Below are 22,908 nucleotides of genomic sequence, written 5' to 3'. Positions count from 1 at the left end.
TATCATAACATCCCAATATAGTATGTAGTATAATATACTAGCACCATACACCATAGTATATTATCTATGGTGTATAGTATAAATTTTCTAATGCGTCCATAAAATTAGCTTAGATTATTATAGTTAAATTTCCCCCTTAATGGTAAAGTCACTTCCCTCCTCCATTTACAACACCGCCCTTTAGAAATTCTCAAACTGCCCCAGTTCTCCTTTCACATCCCATTTTTTCTCTAAATATTGTTTCAATTTTCCCCAGTCAGCAATATATTGTCCTAGGTCAAGATCTCTAAGCTTTCTTGTCATTTTGTCCATTTCTGCCATGTACAGCAATTTGTAAATCCAATCTTCTACAGTTGGTATTTCTTGTACTTTCCACTTCTGCGCATACAAAAGTCTTGCCGCTGTAGTCATGTAAAATAGCAATGTTCTATACTGCATTGGAACATCTTCCATCCCCAAGTTCAGTAGCAACAATTCTGGGTTCTTATTTATTTGGATTTGTAAAATCTAATTACTCCAATTATATCTCCCCAATATTGCTTAGCTACTTCACAAGTCCACCACATATGGTACAATGATCCTTCATGCTTTTTGCATTTCCAGCATTTGTCTGACATATTCGTATTCCCTAGCGCAATTTTCTTTGGTGTTAAGTACCACCTATAGATCATTTTGTATACATTCTCTTTAATATTCGTACAAGTTGAAATCTTCAGTGTATTTTTCCACAGGTGTTCCCACACCTCCATTTTTATTTCTTTATGGAAGTTTATTGCCCACTTCACCATCTGGGTTTTAACTGTTTCATCCTCCGTATACCATTTCAGAAGTAATTTATAAATCTTAGATATTTCTTTCTTGCCTTCTTGTAGCATCACTTCTTCTAGTTCAGAATTTTCCATTCTTATACCTCCTTTTAAGCAGTCCGAGTTATAAAGATCTCTGATCTGTCTATATTGAAACCATCCATAACAAGGAGACAACTCTTCTTCTGTTTTTATTCTTAACGTTGAGTGTTGTACTTGTGTTACCTCCTTGTAGGTTAGACGTTGCTGCTCATTATCGACAGTTCTCGGATCTATTACTTCATACGGAACCACCCATGAAGGAATTCCATCTTCCATGTAAACCTTATATTTTTTCCAGACTGTGAAGAGGCTTCTCCGAATATAGTGGTGCAAGAACATCGAGTCCGCTTTTACTTTGTCATACCACATGTATGCATGCATTTATGAACAAATTCAATAGCACCAGCCCCAACGTCTACGTAACTTCTAGCCACTGCCTGGTGTTGCATCTGGATTGGCCGTTACCCTGCATGTGAAACCTGGCCCAGGTTACCAAAGGGAAGAATGTATCTCAGTGTTACAAAGTAATGCCTCACTACATGATATCCTACTAGTCCCTTTTCAGCAGCAACAACACAATGTTCCATTGTCACATGTGAAGGCAGGAACTTTTCCTGTGGTGCAGGGACACCTACTGTGCATCCCACTTAAAAGTATACACACACACAAACAAGAGTGGCGGACCCACAAGAACTTGCAGTGGGCATCTCATTTTCCCTTCCTCCACTATTTCCTCTTTCCCTTCCCAGAAAGTCACCATAACCTCACCCATTTCCCCAGTTCCTTCTCTCCTGCCTAACTACCAGCTGTACTAGCTTTATCTCCCATTTCCCTCCCCTTTGCATCTCTCCCCAGGTAAACTCTGTGTAGCGCCAGCCAAAAGGCTCAGCCAAGCCCAGCTGTGAGGTGCCAGCTGCTGGACTGGGCCCAGTTTCACACAGGCTTGCCATTTTCCCACCAGACACAGGAATATCCCTGTTTCCCACCACTGCTCCTATGGCTGGCAGGAGAAAAACAATTTTAAAAATTACTGCTGGGTGATGTCACTCCATCAAATGACAGCAGCACCCCCCATGTCCCTGCACCTCAGATTCCCACCATTTGCATGCAGCCTTCTGGACTTGTACAGGACTTGTGCAAGGACTCGTGCAGGGCACTTCACTTCCCTATATCCCCCTCCCCACACTATTTCCTCTTTTCTTCCACCTGGTAGTCCCATATCCTCACCTGTCCCTGCTTCATCCTCCCCGCCCTACACCGACCAATCTACTTTTTATCTGCCCCCCCCCCGCCTTCAATTTTATTTGCTTCACTTATAACTCCACCTTTGTCCACCATCAGGACCCAAAGGAGCTTACATCATACTCCTGTCTTCCATTTTATTCTTAGAACAACCCTATGAGGTAGAGATGTGACTGGAACCTTGTGAGCTTTCATAGTAAAGTGGGGATTCAAGCTTGGGTCTATCAGTTCCTAATCTGACAAAATCTAATCACCTCACCACACTAGTATTCATGAGGTGGCTGTTGTTGAATAGAAGCAAGCTGCCAGGCCTGCATGAGTCATACAAGCCTCATGAAAGCAAGCTGTGCAGTGGTTATTGGCAGGCCTGGCCCTGCTCAATCCTCCCTCAGAGGCCAAAACCACCATAGAAAAGACTCCCTCCCCCTTCCCCCTGCCTTGAAAACTGACAACACTTCTGTAGTTGCCTAGCAATGACCACAACGGCCACTGAGAACTCCTTCTTTAAGAGGTACTGGCACAGCTTTAATTATTTGTTTTATTTTAAAACCAATGCATTTTTTTTTAGATTTCAGATTTTTTTGCAATCCTGAGGCTTTTCATATGTTTCCAGAAAGAGCATTCCAAATCAAGGAGCTCTTGTGTTATTAGGAAAGCTCTTTAAGCTTTCCTAATTCCTCAGCATCACAATCTCCTTCCAACACCATGGATAGCTCCATACGTTGTGGAACTCAAGGGATACATTAAGTTGAGCCCTCAGCAACAATACAGAAGCAGAGGAAAACTCACTCAAAGCATTACAGAGAGCTTGATATTCACAAAATGGTGCAATGCTACCATGGCTTGGGGGAAAGTGGAATTAACATTGATTCTTCAATGCTGAATTTGTACGGTTCCAAAGAATTAAAGAACTTAAAATTAAAAAATTCACCAAGCTGATCAAGCATACTGGGTGAGTGTTATGCCTCAGGTGGGGTGAGCCACCTTACGCTGCCACCACTCTGGGATTCAGGGTCCCTTGGGAAGGCCCAGAGTACCCTCCCAACCCTTCTGACCACCGTAGCTTGGCCAATAAACAGGCATGAGGACCCAGCAGAGTAACAACACACAAAAGAGTTTATTTACAAGGAGGTCAGTTAATACCAAACAAACAAGCAAGGTGCCTTAGCAACAACAGATGGGTGGAAGCCAAATAAACCAAAGGCCCTAGCGCGACTGAACTCCCTGTCCCTGTCTGCCAGGCCTGTCTTCTCACCCTACCTGGGTGAGGGCCTCTCCCCCTAGCAGAAACCTCCTCTGGCCTGCTCCCTGGGAGAAAAAACACAGGCTTTTTCTCTCCCAGACTTATATAGCACTAGCCCCCTGTGTTCTGATTGGCCAAAAAGGGCACCAAAATGGCCCAGGGGCTCCTGGGAAGTGTAGGCAGGCCTATTCTCACTGCTAACAGGCTTCTGAGGCCTTGCTAGGCCTTCCTGGCACAGCCAGATCATGACAGTGAGTGATAGGGAAAAAGTAATCACAGTCACCAGGAGCCTGTTGCGCTCTTCAGCTACAGCCACACAGCAATCACAACAGCAATTAATGTTCTTTCCCCCGCCTCTCTGCCCAAGTACAAAATCCATGCAATCAAGTATCAAGACGATATATTCTGCAAGAAGAAATGCAACTCAGAAAATTCATGGAAGCTGTCTGAAAAGAGGAACGCACACACAAGCATGCACTCTCTCAGCAAAATAACAGCGGCGAAAGACCCTAAATTCACAGGGCCGCTCTACTGTGTCATCTACATTCAATGTGCATGACCAGGGCGCCTTGAGTCTGCCTACTGACTACAATATTTTCAACCATATGAAACAATTCAAAATAGGACTTGGTTGAGCAACAGCACAACCAAGACTGTCAAGTTTCTGCTGTATGATTCTGCTGTTATAGGCAAGAACTGTGGCTCAGTAGCAGAGCTTTTGCCTTGCATGCAGAAGGCCCCGGGTTCAATCCTTGCCATTTCCAGTTAAAAGTATCAGGTAGTAAATGATGTGGAATATCTCAACTAAAGACTGTGAAAAGCTGCTGCCAGTTAAACTAGACTGTGATGACCTTGAAAAACCAACAGTCTGATTCAATATAAGGCAGCTTTATGTGGAATTCTAGCAACGGCTACTGGAAATACCAAAGAGGGGCATTTACTGTAGGTTAACACACTAACAGTGAAATCCTAAGCAGAGTTACTCCAGTCTAAGCCCATTGAAATCTATGAGCTTAAACTGGATTAAGTCTTCTTTGGATTGCACTGTTAGTGTAGTCCCAGGAAAAAAATGTGGCCGTGGAAGGATTCTTTCCTTTGTTTCAGGGGGCTCAGCCTCCATACAGTATTGCAGTAAACATGCTACCAAATTTCAACTTGATCTCCCAAAGTTAAAGGTGTTACACCATAACACACATCAGAGAAGGTTATTGGGAATGCAGATGTAGAACTCAATGTGGCATTTAAATGTGAAATACATTACTATGCCTCGAACACACCCCTCAAAAGATGATGTCTCAATTTCATTTCAGTGTCTTAGAAGCTCTGTGTATGTCTGTGTGTGTGTGTGAAGTGCCATCAAGTTGCACCCAACTCCTGGCAACCTTGTCGAGGTCAAGGCAAGGGATGAACAGAGATGGTATGACATAGCCTGCCTCTGGGTAGCAACCCTGGACTTCCTTGGCAGTCCCTCATTCAACAGGTGTCAGTCTGCACATGGGCAAAATCAACTGCAGCCTGTACATGAGCCTTCTCTGTGGTGGCCCCTACCCTATGGAACACCCTGCCTGAGGAAGTCAGGAAAGCTCCCACACTCTTGGCTTTCCATAAACAATGCAAAACTGAATTATTCAAAAAGGCTGTTTTACTCAGATAGGAGGGTGGTATTGTAGGGAGGGGGTCTTGGATGTTTCGCCAATGAGTTGGGAACCACAGGCTCCACCATTCTGTTGTTTCTTTGAATATTTACTCGTATATACTGCTTGTGCTTCATGTTGTCTAATGTCAATCCTAGAATTGATTATGTTCTGTTTCAGAAACCCTTCAACGCCGTATTGGATCCTTGCTAATGCTATGTCTTTGTAAACTTGTATTTATTTACCCTGAGACATTGTTTATGGAAATGTCCTTGACACTGTATGGAAATGCCTGCCCTTGTACTTGCTACTGATTGTACTAATCTCACACTATGTAATCCGCCTCGAGTCTCAGTGAGAAAGGCGGACTATAAATAAATAAATAATAAAAAATAAATAACCAAGATCAACACTGATTAGCTTCTGAGATCTGACAACTAGCACAAACCACACACATTTCAGGTCAGGTAGCACGGATGAAAGTAGATTCTGTTAAGATCTTCAGACAAAAATCCTGGCTGGCACAGCTGGTGCGGACACTTCTTTCTGCTTCACAGGGGTCAAAAAACTCTACCCTTTTTGACAGATCCATGCTACTGTAACCTGTAGACAAAACAACCTGAATGTGATGTGTGTGGGGGGGGGGGGGCTGCCCTTGCTGATCAATGATTCAGAATGCAGCTGGGGAATAAGCTGGGCTAACTGTATTGCAACAATATTAAACAATGGGATTAATTACAAGTTTGTTTCCGAGTCTTATTGTTGGAGCTGGCTTTGACCTTTAAAACTCTTTCCATGTTGGGATCCACATATATAAGGAGTAACCTCTCCCCATTTGAGCCCAGATGGACCTTGTGAATTTCGGCGTTCTGTCCCCTACCCAAGAAGTCAATGACTGTGCGGGTCAGCATATTCTCAGGGGCCTCTCTATCTTCTTTGTGAAACAGGTTGGCAAGCGATGCGAGAGCTTGCCCCTCTTTAGCTGTTTTGGTTCTGAAGTCAGTGTAAGGCAGTACTGTTTACAAAGGCTTTGGATGGGTTTTATTTTGCCTTTCCATGGATGATTTTACAGTGTTTTGCTTTCATTCCATTGATTATGTATTAATGGCATTTTAGTTGTCTGATAGGAACTTTGTACAAGCAGAGGACCCATGAGCATTTGTTGGAGGCCACTCGTTTCCCCTCCTCTACTATTCCTTCTTTCCTTCTGCCGGCAACCCCCATAGTTAGTTTCCCTCTCTTCTACTTTTTATCTGCCCCCTACATCTTCAGCTGTACTTTTATTTACTTCATTTATACATAGGGTTGCCAGCCTCCAGGTGATGACTGGAGATCTCCCAGAATTACAACCGATCTCCATTGGACAGAGATCAGTTCCCCTGGAGAAAATGGCGGCCTTAGAAGGTGGTCTCTATGGCATTATAGCCAGCTGAAGTCCTTCCCCTCCTCAAGCCCCACCCTCTTCAGGCTCCACCCCCAAATCTCCAAGAATTTCCCAACCAGGAGCTGGCAACCCTATTTATACCCCACCTTCCTCCACAATGGGGTCTCCGGGCAGCCATGTGACCATTTTCAAGAGGTTCTGGAACTCCATTCCACCACGTTCCAGCTGAAAAAAAGCCCTGCTAGACACTATATCACACTGGCTTTTGTGTGGTGGCCACTGTTGAACAGCAGAGAGTAGCTGGGCCTGGAAGTCATTTGGTGGTGGTTGCTGCCAAGCCTGGCCCTGATGAGTGTCTCCCTCGTAGGCCAAAATGGCTCAGGAGAGTGTCCTGCTCCTCCCCCAGTCTTTTCCTGACAGCAACAAAGGCTTGAAGACAAGCAATACAATTGTGGTTGCCTAGTAACAGCCACCGAGAGCATTATTTTCTTAAAGCTATAGGTGCTGATTCTTTTATTTTGGATTTTTTTAAAAAAGGGGGGGATTGTTGGGCTTCAGATTTTTACACAAACCTGGGGCTTTTCTCAGGTTTATAGAAGGATGTGTCTTATCTGTTCCTGGCTCCAACCCTCAGACTGAAGTCCCCACAGATAGGAACATTTTGATAATTAGGTATCTTGATGAGTGGAAATTGCTTTGACTATATGTCAAACAAATAAATGGAAGAAAGGAGAAAGCTGCCCTGAGCCCCTGAAGGAAGAACAGAACACGGGGGAGGGAAAAATAGAAACAGAATAAGGAACGTCTGCTTAGTGTTCATTTTACAGAAGCTGGGGAGTGGGGAGGCCAGCTTCTCAACCGGAGTAACAGATAGCGCAAATATGTTTATAAAGCAAAGCTGAGTGGAAGTTGAGCCTTTCTCTACCTGTCAAACTTGAGCTAGTAAAAACAATTTCACAGCCCTAATCTCACAGCTGACAAGCCATAACCATCCTAAGCAGAGGAAACTGGCTGGTACCTGGGGACTAAAGATACTTAACTTAGAAGCAAAGGCACAAAGGAGTCTTGGCTAAACACTCAGCTGATTAGGAATTACTGCAAATCATGCCTTAGATCCTAAACAGTGTGAACTTCGTCACATTAGAGGAAGGCAAGTTCACGGCCTCTCTTCTCAAGTTGCTACTTATCAGTGAAGATGAAGGAATGGGGCGGGTGGGAGGGAGCAAATTGTGAGCCTGCAGCAGAAGGGTAGAAATCACCAGAAATTCCCTTCCTCCACTGATGTAACAGCATGTTAGGATACAACTGAAGTCCAATACAAAGTCCCCTTGGCAATCATGCCATTAAGTCTAATTCCAGGACTGATTCGACACATCCCAGCATAGCGCTAAACTGCTGGGACGATAGCGTCTTCCTGGCACGATTTCTGACGTCATCGCATGCCAGGAAGACGCTATCGTTCCAGCGGTTTAGCGCTATGCCGGGAAGTGTGGATTCAGTCCAGGATAAAAACTGCGCTATGAAGTCATGCTGAAATCCTAGTATATGGTTATAAACAAGGTGTGCTAAGCAGAAGTTAAATTTGTGGGGGGAGGATACCTATTTTTAGAGGCTTCTTGAAACAAAATGAAATGAATTCCTAAAATGACAGAACACACAAGTCAAGAATAAAATTATATCTAACCACAAAAAAGACCTAGGATATATTGTATGTGGAAACTAGTCATACGAGCCAAGTTTTCCTGTGCTTGAAATTATGCGTTTGGGCGGAATCTAAATCGAATTAAATAAATAAATAAATAAATAAATTTGACAGCTAATTATAAATAGTGGACAGTATCAGATAAACGCTCTCTAATTGTTAGAATAGACCAGTGATGATCTGCTCACTTAAATTTTCCTGTCGTGTTGACTGATTTATATCTCTTATCTTGCAGCTGGACACAGTGTCACTTTTTGGCTAGATAGAATGTCACATGACTGAATATATGAATAATTAATTAAATCTCAAATCAATCAAAGTTTATCTATGGTATCACATGCAAAAGAGCTTAAATTTCAGCATAAGGTAACATATAAAAGTACTAACCAAGATAGCAGATAGGGTTTTGGCTGAAAGAAATCTCATGAAGATGTAGGTGAGAAACTTACTTTTGTAATGTGTGTTCGGGGAACTTCAATGCATTTCAAAGGAAATCTGATGGATTTAAACTTTGATTTAACTGAGAAATGTTTGGAGACTTTCAGTGCAATCCTAAACAGAGTTACTCCAGTCTAAACCCACTGACTAAGACAAAGGGGCTCAGACTGGAGTAACTCTGTTTAGGATTGCACTGTTTATTCTTGTTACTTTTATCTGTTCCATCTTTTAGGTTTTATCTTAATAAGAATTTATATTTTGATACCTTGCTTTATTAAAAAGACTAGAGTTTATTTTAATAAAAGAAGTCATTAAACTCTTAAGAAGAGTCTTTGTGTCTTGGTGGTGAAAGTACTGCAAGAACCCTATAAATTATTAGTACTGACAAACAGTTTCTCTAAAAGGAGTGAAAGCTGTTTTCAGGTCTCACTTCAAGGTCTGAACGCTGCTCAGAATAAAACATAAAATCTTTACACTGCACAGCTGGAAGCCTTAATGAGACGCAAATAAGCATTCTGTTACACCCCCGCTTCTCTCCTGTGTGTTGGTGCACCCTAGAAAATATAGTCTTATGTCAGGCTCTTTGGGGACATAATTTTCCAGGGTTCATCAAAACAACACCCCAAGGAAATCAAATCCAGAGTGGGAAGGAAAAACATACAAGGTGGGTGCAAGATTCTCTGCTTGCCCATTGATTAGCTGCCTGCTGCAGGCTGCTACTCACCAGCCTATTGCTGCGGCAACAGTGACAGGCATCACCATAAGTGGAAGGGAAGAAGAGAGGTGATTGCAGAATGATTTTATAGCACTCTGTGAATTTGGTACAGGGCTCAGAGTCAAACAAGCTATTGAAATTTATTTATTTTTAGCAAATACCAGGATCTTCTCGAACTCCCGTTTCCAGCTTGCCATATTTCTAGAAATGTGAGAGAAATGATGAATTCTGGATATGAAATCAAAAACAGAGATGGGCACAAACTGGGGAAAAAACCAACTGTGCGGTTCGTGGTTTATTGCGTTTCACAAACCATGAACTTTTGCGAACCTGCCCCAGCTCGTGAACCGGTTTGTTTGGTTCATAAAAACGTCACTTCCGGGTCAGCAAATCATCACTTCCGGGTCAGCAAAAGGTCACTTCTGGATCAGCAGGAAGTCACTTCCAAGTCAGAAGAAGGTTGCAGAAAGCCCACCCCCCACTGCCTAGGAAACTGTTTGATCGGCGCCAGACTGTCTGCAGTGACAAACTGAAAAATGAACCAAACAAACTGGCCTAAAGCGGTTCGTCAGAAATGGGCTCTGATAAACGGCGGTTCATCAGAAATGGGCTCTGATGAACTGCCGGTTCACGAACCACGAACCAGCCCAGTTCATGCCAAACTTTGGTTTGTATTTCAGCGTGCGCCCATCTCTAATCAAAAACATTAAAATCTGCTATGTATAGTTAATTACAGAGAATAGAAAACTAAACAAACACCTCACGTGAATCTGTCTTCACAGGAAACAGCTTCCCCAGAACGGCATGCACATTCATCTTTCAGCGGTGAGAGAGACTGCTTGGCCTTTTAAAAAGCCAATTTTAATAGTACTGATCAAACAAAAGGTTGAGCTGCATTGATTAACAATCCACCTTCATATTAAAATAAAACCCGTTGTAAACACACAATAAGGAGCTCCATGTGTTTGGAGCAACAGGCAGTACCAGGTTTTAATTACACCACTCTGTGCAAAGGAGCACAACAGCCGCAACAAGGTTTTAATTCACTGTTATAGGCAATCACTTGTATAGGGGGGAGCACAATGTGATTAGGGAAAATCTAAGAGATTAAATGAGAACTAAAACAAGACACAGTTGTGTGAGTGATTGTTACAAGAGTTTAATAGCACATGTGTTGGGGCAGGAACATGTTACTGCTCAGAGAAACAAACTATTCACTACAATTTCCAAATCAACACTACATGTTTTTGAGTGACAATGAAATATAATTGTGACATGACAGTGCTGCAACAGAAGTGTATAAATTACATCCCCAGTATCACACTGGGTCTGCTGTAGCTGAGTTGCAGTTTGTTATTAAAAACCTTGTCCCAACTAATCATTGGGGGGGGGGGGGGAATTACCAAAGAACAGTCAAGTTTGCTTTATGGTTATTGATTTTACAGATAAAAATCAGAGGTTTATCCAGAGCTCATCTGATATGCTTTTTGATAGGGCTATCAATCTGAGAAAAGTGGAGCTGATTCCTCATTCTCCACTCAGGGAGGCCACAGCAAGGTGGAGGGGCAAGCAGTCCTGGCATATTCCCCCAGCCCGTCCCCTATTCTGGTTCTTATCTTGCTCCCCCCCCCCAATTAACATTCCAAAAAAGGCAGAGATGGCCCATTTATTTCTCCTGCAGGAACAAAACTGTCAATCTGATCTCGATCCTCACCTGGGGCTACTGAAACTTCTGCCCCCAGCCCTTTGAAGGTAGCACTCCCCCCCCCCCCGCAACAGTCTTGCTGTCATATATGCTTCCTGCATATTTGCCATGAATGTATATTGGCATTGCCTTGGGTCTCTGAGAGTGTGGGAAGTTCTTTATTGCTGCAAAGCCAGCAGGTTATCTTGCAAATGGTTACTTTTTCTTTCTCGCTCCGCTGAGCCAGTGTCCTTGACTGCCAGCTGAAACTGGCTCAAGATGTATTCTTCCTGAGAACCAAAGATAAGTTCATCTTTCTCACTTACTCCAAAACAATGTCTCACTCCAACCCCGCCCCCCCAGTTAATGGTCCTCTTTCCCAAAGGCGGGTATATTCCCTATACTGATAACCCCACCTACGTCACTTCTGCCAATTTCCACTGTCTGAGCACCTTGTACTGAATGGATCTCTAATAAAGTTACTTCATCTGGAACACCTGTGTGTTAACTGTGGAGAACTTGGAGATCTAACTGCCAGGGACTGACACTTGCAAGGGAAAGGCGAGAGAGTGGTCCAAGCCATCAGAGAGAGTAGGAGAACCCTCATCCCTTCAGGACTGGGCTTTACTATCAGATGCCCAGGGATGGAAAAGGAAAAGGCATCTGATAGTAAAGAGATCCGAGAATGATCTGGAAGCTGCACCCCCTTCCTCCTGCAAAGAATACAGCTGTCACTTGCTCGATCTCCCTACTCTCCTATTTCTCCTCATTTCCCTTCCCTTGTGGCTTTTTACTTTACATGTCTGAAAGCATGAGCCTCCATACTTTTCATTACACACAAATCACTTTGGGGAGATAACTGTCTGAAATTCAAATTCTCCGTCTAGACAACCAAGACTTACAATTCATAGGGTCCCCAGAATGGGATATGGTTTATTGACTCCTAAGCATTCTTGCAAGTTATATAAAGATGGAAGACATTGGTCACTCATCTTTGATCGACCCTCCATTATCTTTCCCCACAGTACCATTGCTACTCCCCTCAATTGTTCTTCAATCATAGCATCCGTGAAGACAGGGAAAGAATTGGGAGGAATTCTCTCCATGTTCTGTTTTATCTCATCCCAACACTTCTCTCTTGCCTCGGGGGGGGGGGGGGAACGGGGGCACAGAGCCCAATACTCTCCTGAGGCACAGTTACACCAAAAACGTGTTTTCTGTTATTCTGTCAGCATCTCAGCTGATGTCTTGGAGTTTCAAGGGAAATGACGCTCAGCTTCTATAGCAGGACTATATGAGCCTGTGTTCAGCGGCACCCATAGCGCTGCTTTGGAGGCTACAGGCAGGCCCACAGTCTCTCTCTCTCTTCACTGAATGGCTTTTCTATGTGTTATGTTATGGGATGCTATGAATTTAGAGATGTTCCCTTATTGTACTGTACAGTTATTTTAACATGATCCCTTAAGGAATAGGCCTTTGCTGTAGCATAACGGTAAGTGGTTGGGCTGTGGATCAGCACTCTGTTGGTTCAAATCCCACTACTGCCATAAGCTTAATGTGTGGTATTGGGCAAGCCACTCCTCTCAACCCCAGCTCCCCAGCTGTATTATGGCAATAACAACAACAGTGATTTTCTTCATTGCTCTGAGTGGGGCACTAATAACAACAACAACAACAACATTTGATTTATATACCACCCTTCAAGACAATAGCCACTCAGAGCAGTTTACAAATTATGTTATTATCATCCCCACAATAAACACCCTGTGAGGTGGGTGGGGCTGAGAAAACTCTGAGAGAGCTGTGACTGACCCAAGGTCACCCAGCTGGCTTCAAGTGGAGGAATGAGGACTCAAACCCGGCTCTCCAGATTAGAGTCCTGAGACTAATCTGTTGCGAGACACTAATTTGTCCAGAAGAGCAATATATAAGCAAACTGATGTTATTTCAGTTTTCATTTGTTATGCTGGTTGCTAGATGTAACCTTGCTTAAGTTCAAATAAAGTTCTGGACTGTTTTAGTACCTGGTGCTGTGGAATCATTACACTATCCCCCAGTGGGGGCGGGGGATTCCCTGCTTTCACCCTCCACCTCCCTGCTTCCACTTATTTAGGCAGCGGGAGAGGAAGGCATGGGAACTGCCCTCAAGAGTCTGCTCCCAGGGTGGCGTGACGACATCACTGACATCATTGTGCTGCCCCGGGAGCACTCCCGTGCTTCGTTGTGGGCTGATTTGAGCCCTAAACGGGCAGAATTGACCCACTGTGAAGCACGCGCGCACCCCTGCACCTGCATGGTGCCATCACTGGAAGTGATGTCACCACACAGCTACGAGACAGTACACACACAGTGAGAGAGAGTAAACATTCAAGAGGGGAAGGAGGAGGTCTCCCCCCTGCCCCAGGAGGGTAAGAGGACCTGACAACCCTAGAGATGACAAAAGTACAATCAGAAATCAACCAACTAAGGGAGGCCAACAACCAGGGCTTTTTTTCAGTTAGAACGCAGTGGAATGGAGTTCCAGAACCTCTTGGAAATGGGCACATGGCTGGTGGCCCCTCCCCCTGATCTCCAGACAGAGGGGAGTTTAGATTGCCCTCCGCACCGCGTGGAGGGCAATCTAAACTCCCCTCTGTCTGGAGATCAGGGGGCGGGGCCACCAGCCATGTGACCATTTTCTCCGAGGAGAACCCAATGAGTTCCACCACCTCTTTTTCCAGAAAAAAGCCCTGCCAACAACTATTTGCAAGCTTCCTCTAAAAGAGAAAGACTATAATGAAAACAACCATTTAAGAAGGACATTTTGCAGGAGTCTGTATAAACTTAAAATTGCACAGAGCAAGGGAGCAACGGATTGACTCACAGCTTCGAAGACTTAAGGAGAAAAAAGCTAATTCCATAGGGTCAGGCAACAGACATCCTGTTCTGAATTATCCAAGTCCACATCCTATATCACCTGCTGTGTGATTTCTTCTGCAAAAGAAGCAGATAAATGGTATCACAAGCTTACATTTTGGCACACAGAGACATATTTTCAGCACGGTGTGCAAACTAAATAAAATATTAGCCTCTCCAAAAAAGAGGGAGGGAGGGAGAGGATTTAAGCCTCTGAAGTTCCAGTTCACAAAGCTGTACTTCTATTGCATATTGATAAAGATAATCTAAAGTGTTGCATGCACAAAAAAAGAACAGAAATCCAATTAACTGTGGATTTAATTTTGTTCCACGTTATGTAAGCCAAACACAGCACAAAAACAACTGTCCAAATTTTGGCTCCTTCTGCTTAATATGCTTCCCAACAGTACTATTGCTTTGTTGGTTAAGAATACAGTATCCAAGTTTTCTCCCATCTGCCCGTAAGAACGGTATTTCTGTGCAGTTAAATACATAACAAATCCACCTATTAAGCAAGGAGTGTATAAAATGCAACACAACCCTAACGAACTAGTTGTTCCCCGTTTTGCCACCTGTCTGCCAATTAAAACTGGCATTCTCTGCATGTCTTCAGCATTTGAGGTTTGCCGGGTAGCGACCATAGATGGAGCCATCTCTGGCTGTGCTTTGGTTGCAGAATGCCATAGGAATATAAAGGTATAAGCGCAGCCCTGTTGGATTGGGCCAGAATCCATCTAACCTTGCATCCTTTTTCATATAGTGGCCAACCACTATGCCCTGGAAGGCCAACAAACAAAACAGAGAGACTGACACTGCCTCTCGGCAATGGTGTTCAAAAGTTTGCTACCACGGACTATGGAAGCTCCCTTGAGTCATTAAAACTAGTGGCTAGAGGTGGACAGGAACCGGGAAAATGGTGGTTCGTTGCGGATCATCGCATTTCACAGACGGGAATGAAATTGCCTGGTTCGCGAACCAGTTCGTTTGGTTCATTAACACGTCACTTCTGGGACAGGAAGGTCTGCAGAAAGGCCATCCCCCCACTGCCTAGGAAACTGATTGATTGGTACCAGGCTATCTGCAGTGACAAATCGAAAAACGAACCGGCATACAAACCATCATGGTTCGTCAGAAATGCCCTCCGACGAACCGCTGGTTCACCAAAAAAAAAGAAAAAAAAAAGGCCTGGTTTGTGACGAACTTTGGTTCATATTTTGGTTCATACCCAACTCTAGTAGCTACTGATGGACCTCTCCACCATGAGTTTCCCAACCCACTTTAAAAGCCGTCTATATTCAAAGCCAACATTAAGCTCATGGACAGTGAATTCCATAATTTAACTACTTGTTGAGAAAAGCAGAATCTTCTGTCTATCCTGAATCAACTACCCATCAGCTTCATTGGCTGCTGCCCTAGTTCTGGTATTGGGGAGGGGAGGGGAGGGTTCTCTCGAGGGTTTTCTCTCGATCCACTTTCTCCACCCCATAACATATGTTATAAACCCTCTATTATAGCCCCTAAGTTGTCTGTCTAAACTGAAAAGCCCCAAACTCTTCAGACTTTCCTCACAGGAAAGGTTCCCCAGCCCTCTTCCACATTTCCCCAGCTCTGCCATGTCCTTTGAGAGAAATGGTGATGACCAGAACTGCATACAGTATTCCAAATGACTCTACACCACTGATATACTACAATGTCAGTTTTATCTTTAATTCCTTTCCTCATAATTCCCAGCATAGTTTTTGCCTTTTTCACCACTGCCACATATTGACTCGTCATTTTCATTTAGCTGTCCACTACTGAATGGCCCAAGCTAGTCTGATCTCATCAAATCTCAAAAACTACGCAGGGTCAGCCCTGGCTAGTACTTGGATGAGAGATCACCAAGGAAGTCCAAGGTCACTATACAGCAGCAGGCAATGGCAAACCACCTCTATTTGTCCCTTGCCTTGAAGATCCCACAGGTTGCCATTGGCTTTGACTTGATAGCACTTTACACACAAATCCATTACAACCCCAAGATCTCTTTCCTTATCTGACACATGAAGAACACGTGTTGAGAGATGCAATGTTAGCCATGAAGGGTAGTTTTAAAAGACAAAGCCAGCGGCAGGCCAAAGGCTTTGCTATACACTGGAGCTGTGTGAAGGGGCTGTGAAATGCCAGAAGGGAAACTTCAGCCCATTATAACCTCTCCAGGTCCAAGCCTGGCTCTGGAAGGCAGCTCCAGCCCATTTCCATTCCTCGCTGCCCTCTGGTTGCGATCCCACACGGTTTTAGACTGCAAAGGTGAAACTGCCAGAGTCTTTGGGAAGGTGAAAATGAAATGAACAAACCCCCTGAGCTGCGATCTCAGCCAGCTTTGACTTTTAAAACTATTCTTCCCAGCTAACATTGCATCTCCCTAGACTTGACAAACATGTCGAGGTATTTTGTATTGAGAGACTCTTAATCTCAGCCATTCTCATTACCATCAGACAGACCTCAGGCCCTCCCCACAGCAGTTTGCTGGGTGCCCTTTCTTATGAGCCGAGCTACAAGTGATGACTGACACAGTTTGACACTTGTCAGCTTCCCTCAAGTTTTGATGGGAAATGTAGGCGTCCCGGTCTTACAGCTTGGCTCTCCATTTAATTGAAGTTTACAGAACCCCCCCCCCAACACACACACACAGCAGAGGGGAAGGGGGCACCCGGTGAGAGCCCAATGCCTGCCCTCCCTTCCCGACCGCATTTTCTCCCTCTCATAGACTGCCGCTCTGTAAACTTCGATGAAATGGAGAGCCAAGCTGCAAGACCAGGACACCTACATTCCTCATCAAAACTTGAGGGAAGTTAACATGTGTCCAACCTGTGCCAGGCATCACTTGTAGCTTGGCTCTATGTTCCAGGTAAAAATGTGTCTATTTTTAAAAGCATGAATTGACTGGGTTTACATTTTATACGGCCCTTGATGAGATTGTTTCATTGTGCCAGTTGAAGCTGTTGCATTTAGTTGTGTTGCTTTTTGCTTGTTTCTAGGAAGCCACTTATGGAGAAGCGGTTAAGAAATGCCTTAACTAATTATCACAAAAAGGAAGGATTGTGTTTGAGCAGGTAAACTGGACACAAAAATTAAGACATCAACAGTCAAATTTACAGGGTCAATTGCTGAATACATTCAGAATAATCCCACTGCTAACCTACTAACAGCCACTGTACATTAACAACTGGGGTCTCTGCTTTTGAAGAGCACTTTAAGAGGCATTTCACTCTAAAAGCTGTTCCCTGAATGAGCTCTTAAAAGGACAAAAAAAATTGTACTGGACTGTCTTGCAGAAGAATATTTATTTTATTACTAACTATCAAATCAATATACGTTTCTCATGAAATAAGGCCCAAATTAGCTATTTCATATTATCTTATTTTTAAAAAAAAAAATCGATTGGGCTTTAATATTTTGAGTATTAATCAACTTTGCATTTGAGATGACAGCAAGTACAGTTGTCCCCTTGGGAATGCAGATAGAGAAAGACACAAACTCTTTATTTCCACTACCTTAAATGACTATTGTACAGACTTCTACCTTATACTTTATCAAGAGCTTCCAATATTGCTAATATTTCAAAAGCTTCACCTGGTGCAAATCTTCTCAGCTCACTTGTCAATCTACACAGAAAAGGATACTTTAATGAGGGACCAAACATCAGGCAGGCTAAACACGACCAGCAACGACTGGAGTGGACACCTTGTTGAGAGTTGGGAGCAATAAAAATGTTAGGGCTGCCCAAAATCTTTACTTCATTTTATACCCACTTTTAAGCAACTGCCTTCCAAAGCAACTTACATCAGTCAGAAGTAGAGATGGGCACGAACAGCAATATGAACAAAAAAAAAAGGCACGAACAGCCCAATCCGCTGTTTGCGAACAAACTGTTTGTGAGGCCCCATTCCCGGCGAACATGAGTTCGTTCCAAGTCCTCTTCGTGGCATTCATCAGCCGTTCGTAAAGCCAGACAGTCTGGCACCTTTCAATCAATTCCCCTGGCAACATAGGCATGGACTGTCTGAACTCTGTCCGAACTCCTTCTGGCTTCCCTTCTGGCTTGTAACCCCTCAAAGTAGCTTCCAGCAGACAGTCCAGTTTTTTCCACTGTGAAAAGAAAATGACAGGAAAGGGAGGGACCCATGGATCATGGCTTTCCCAGGGTGCAATCTCTCTGAAACTTGGGGGGTCTTCAGAGGACAGTGAGGACTATGAACCCTGCAAATTTGGTGGGTATTGGACATTGAGAAGATCAGTTTGTAACTCCTCAATAAGCTTCCAGCAGACAGTCCAGTTTTTGCCACTGTGAAGAGAAAATGACTTGAAAGGGGGAGACCCATGGATTCTCTTTTCTCTGGCTCAAGTTCAGCTAAGTCCCAAGGGGGCCGTTCTGGCTCCCACGATGTTTGTGAATCCCTGTTCGTGGATGGCAACGAACAACGAACATCGTGCCCATCTGTAGTCAGAAGCCTTTAAACTAAAAAAGCAAGTCACAAAAGGGAAGAGGAATGAAGGGAAAGGTGGAGAAGGGAGACTGCACTGATACTCTCAATCCAAAGTTCTTACTTGGAGGGAGGTGGCCCAACTATCCTTTGGCCCAGTGGCAGATGCTAGAGTGTGTTTCCCCTCACTTCTATTTTCTACTTTGGTTTCTTGGGGAAATCATGATGATTTCAGAAGGAACCAAAAACTTTCCCTGATGGCTCCTCACTCCTCATTTAACCTGCTCACCAATATTTGTGCTCGTCTTTTGCTGTGTGGGGATTTTAAGTGTCTTGTTTGCAGGAAGAGTTATTGAAGCTGGTCAGAGATCCTACAGTAAACCTCACAACACTACGTGAGCTAATGTTAATAATCTAATTGAGAGAGCCTGTGCAATTCTTCCTGGACCAACACTGATGTCACTGTAAATGGACGACCACAACCACCTCCTTTTGAGGTAATGTTTTCCTTTCCAGAGAGAATATTCTTCACACGAAAAAGCCTCACCAAAAAATGCCTCCTACTTCTTTTCAGCTCAGCCCTGCTAAAAATACTGCTGTATTTTCCTTGAATTTTCTAAATGTCCTCTAATCATCCAAGGCCCTGAACTTCAATGTCTTACTCTGAATAACTCCCAATGAATTTAACAGGACCTAACAAACAGATTCAGGGCTGCTTTTCTGGTCTCCCAAAATCAGGGCATGAGAAATGAAGGAAAGCCAGGTGGAGGAGGGTGAAAGGAAGAAAGCCTTGAAGGGGGAGTGGAAACACAAGACTGGGTGCTTATATCAGTCCTCCTGATCCTCTGGCAGATGATGATGCTATTGCACCTGTAGAAAGCCTTTTCTTTTAAAAAAAGGGTAGCCAATAGCAAGCCTTGCTTTACAATGGCCCCACCCACTTCCTGGCTTTCCACAAATGATGCAAAACTGAATTATTCAAAGAGGCTTTTTACTCAAACAGGAGGGCTGTACTGTAGAGAGGGGGCCTCAGATGCTTCGCTAATGAGTTCAGGACCATAGACTTCACCACTATGTTGCCTTACCTCCTATCTGTTGCTTTAAGTATGTGCTCCTATGAGCTACCTGTGCTTCACATTGTCTAATGTCAGTCCTAGAATTGCTTATGTTCTGTTTCATAATTGCTTATGTTCTGGATTCATGGTATTGGAATCCTCTGTATTGGATTCCTGCTAATGCTATGTCTTTGTAAACTTGTATTTATTTACCCTATGGCATTGTTTATGGAAATGTCCTTGATACTGACTGTACTAATCTCACATTCCGGAAATGCCCTTGATATTGACTGCAGTAATCTCACACTGTATAATCCACCTTGAGTCTCTGTGAGAAAGGCAGACTACAAACAAACAAACAAACAAACCAATCAATCAATAAGCCAGCAGGTGCCAGGGAAGTACTGGCAAACACTATGGCGCCTACGGCCACTATGTTGTGGAACCCTGCTCTAGTCCCTATAAGTCAAACTGTTAATTAGACAGCAAATTCACAACATTACCAATGCAATCCCAACAAGCCAAAAGGACTATTTATTTTATCAGATCACACATTCCTGTAAGTGTGGCTCTTTCATTTGATTAATTGGCCAAGTGAAGCCAGCGTAATGCACTGGACTCGAGAGACACAAGTTCAAAACCCCACTCAATTATAAAGCTTGTTAGGTGCTCTTAAACTGTTTTTCAGACTAACCTGTCATACCAAATTTGTTGTGAGGATAAAGGAAGAAGTCCCCACTTACGCTGCTTTGAGGTCCTTGATGAAAGAATAGAGATGAAAATGTTTACCGTATATTGGACAAGAGCTAGTCAAAGTTAAGTATTTTGAAGTTGTGTTTGTTTCAGTGGAAGAGTTAGACATGATCTTAACTTTAGCTTTCACCATCTATAGCAAAGGAGCTTAGAAGTGCTTAAATGTAGCTGGATTGTGACCATTATACATTTAGTGCAGAAAGCTCAAACCCTAATGGCAGATTCACTTACAAAAATATTGTAATTCTATCTAAAGCAGGCAAATTATTTGTTTGCCTGAGAGAGAGAGAAAGGGGGGAGGGGGCTTTCTGGTTTAGACAGGCAAACTGTGTGTAGGGTTGCCAACCTCTAGGTGGTGCCTGGAGAGCTCCCTGAATTGCAACTGATCTCCAGGCCACATAGATCAGTTGCCCTAGAAAAGATGGCTGCTTTGTAGGATGGACTTCATGGCATTATATCTCACTGACATCCCTCTCATCCTCAAACTCTGCCCTCTTCAGGTCCCACCTGCCAAATCTCCAGAAATTTCCCAATGTGGAGCTAGCAATCCTAATTGTGTGTGCTTCTGAGAGAAAGTCTATGTACATTTCAGTGAGTGATTGTTCTATCTGAAGCAAGCAAATTGTGTGTGCGCCTGAGAAAGTGTATGTATATCTGTGTGACTGAGCCTATGTAAAGAAACTTTAAGAACTAAGAACTATATTTGAAACCATCAAGCTTAAGTAATAGTGTGAAACTGATATGCTTCTTGTAAAAATAAGTGTATTTTGTTTTTTCCCTTCCAAAAGTGTATGTTATTCCTATATCTCATTCCTTTCCTCAGGGCCACATAGTCCCATGAAAGAACCTGATGCTTGGACATTATTATTAAAGGGGAAATTTAAATGAACTAATTTGGAATATAATTCCTGGTGGCAGCAATCTGCCCACAGGGGGTAAGAAGAGGGTTAAAGGCAAAAAATCTAACTGAAAAATAGAGGATCGTAACAGGCTGAAAACTCACTGGATGGTGTTGATCGTTATTCTCCCTCAGCATATTTCCCTCAGAAAATAATCTCCTCCTCCCCATTCCACGTATGCTACTCTGAGCTCCATGGAAGGAGTAAGGATACTGATGTGATGAATGAATACATTTCCCATTTGAGTGTTCGTTAGGTTAGAAGCCGTCTTTGATTTACAAAGCGTACTCCTTCTGTAGCTTCACTGGAGCACAGCTCTTCAAGTGCGCTCTCTAGGGGAAACAGTTCAGGTCACACCCTTGCCACCTAATTAATGTGCTGTTTCTCTGGCTGATTTTCGGTTTCTGAAGTGTTTAAACACATTTTTTCTTATTTGTTTAATATCCCTAGCAATTGCCAAGTTCTTTCTTTGCTTGCCTTATATTTGCTTTGCTGGAGTCTCTGCCTTTCCCCCCTCATTCAGTCAAGCGTCTACTTCTTGAAGGAATCTTCCAGGCTTCCTATCTCCTCCCCCCACCCCTGCGTCACAAGCATCTCATACACTTTTGCATTTATCCTAGGCACCACTTCCTTGTGGCACTTCCCCATACAGCCACAATGCACATAGAAATGCCACAACCATGTGGGTGGGGTGGTCTGTATGAATCTCTCCCCTGAGCAAAATAAGCCAGGGGGACAAGCTCCACATACCTTCACTTCAAGAGATCAGAGGCTCACAGATAGATGGGCAGCACTATGAAGGAGGCCTTTGTCTTCCATGAACAGAAAATAGTTAAGAGTCCAGTAGCACCTTTAAGACTAACCAACTTTATTGTAGTATAATCTTTTAAGAACCACAGCTCTCTTCATCAGATGCATCTGATGAAGAGAGCTGTGGTTCTCGAAAGCTTATGCTACAATAAAGTCGGTTAGTCTTAAAGGTGCTACTGGACTCTTTACTATTTTGCGACTACAGATTAACACGGCTAACTCCTCTGTATCCATGAAAGAAAAGACATCTGAAGGTAAGAGAGAAGATAAACTTCTTCCTAACAGCAACCCTGCTGGCCACAACAGTAAGGAGGGAATGTAACATTCTATGTTCACCACACAGTGTTAGGGAATTTTTAGGCCCCATTTTATAAAATCTTGTTCTGAGCATACATTCATGCTACCAGCATACAGAAATTTGTGAACAAGTAAAAAAAAAAGCCTTGCTCTAAGTGTCACATTCCTTCTTCTGAGATATCCTGCTTGTTACGTGTGTCTTCTCTGGTGGAGACAGGTCACTGGAGCAATGTGTAAACATTTTTTGTTTTGATTATTCTAATTAAATAAAGTAAAATTCAACCTTGAATGAATTCCTTTCCCGAGAGTATTTCAGACATATGGCTCCAGCTTTTCAAGTGTTTGTTTAATTCATTTATCATTCAAACTTGTCAGATGTCATGTTCTCCGGGAAAATGTGTCATTTTGAAAGGGTTTCATCCTAACCTCTGATCTTTTATTCTGTAAACAAATAGCAATTATTCTGTAAACAATCAGTACTTAAGGGTATTTAAAGCCCTCCAATGCTACAGCTCTTTGCACATGTCTCCCCCTAATGGAGGCAGTGTCGTGAGGTTATTGAAATAAATAAATAAACCCATTTTTCCTCTGTAATCACTGTGTTTGGTGTCTTGAAATATATATGGGTTAGTGGTAGCAGGAGACTTATACATTGGAAGCAGAGTCCTCCCCTAACACACAGCAAAGGTTGCATCATACTATAAAACTTCATCCACAGATTTGGATGTGCAATTCAGAATCTGCTTTCTTGACCACCTTTTGGACTCTAGCCTATTCCTCCCCCACCCCACCCCTGCTGCCACCGCCATAGTGTAGCACTCAAGGCATGGCAGAAGCATTTCCCAG

The sequence above is a fragment of the Eublepharis macularius genome, chromosome 13 (genome assembly GCF_028583425.1).
Source record: "Eublepharis macularius isolate TG4126 chromosome 13, MPM_Emac_v1.0, whole genome shotgun sequence".
Lineage (NCBI taxonomy): Eukaryota > Metazoa > Chordata > Lepidosauria > Squamata > Eublepharidae > Eublepharis > Eublepharis macularius.
This window is presented reverse-complemented; position numbering follows the sequence as displayed.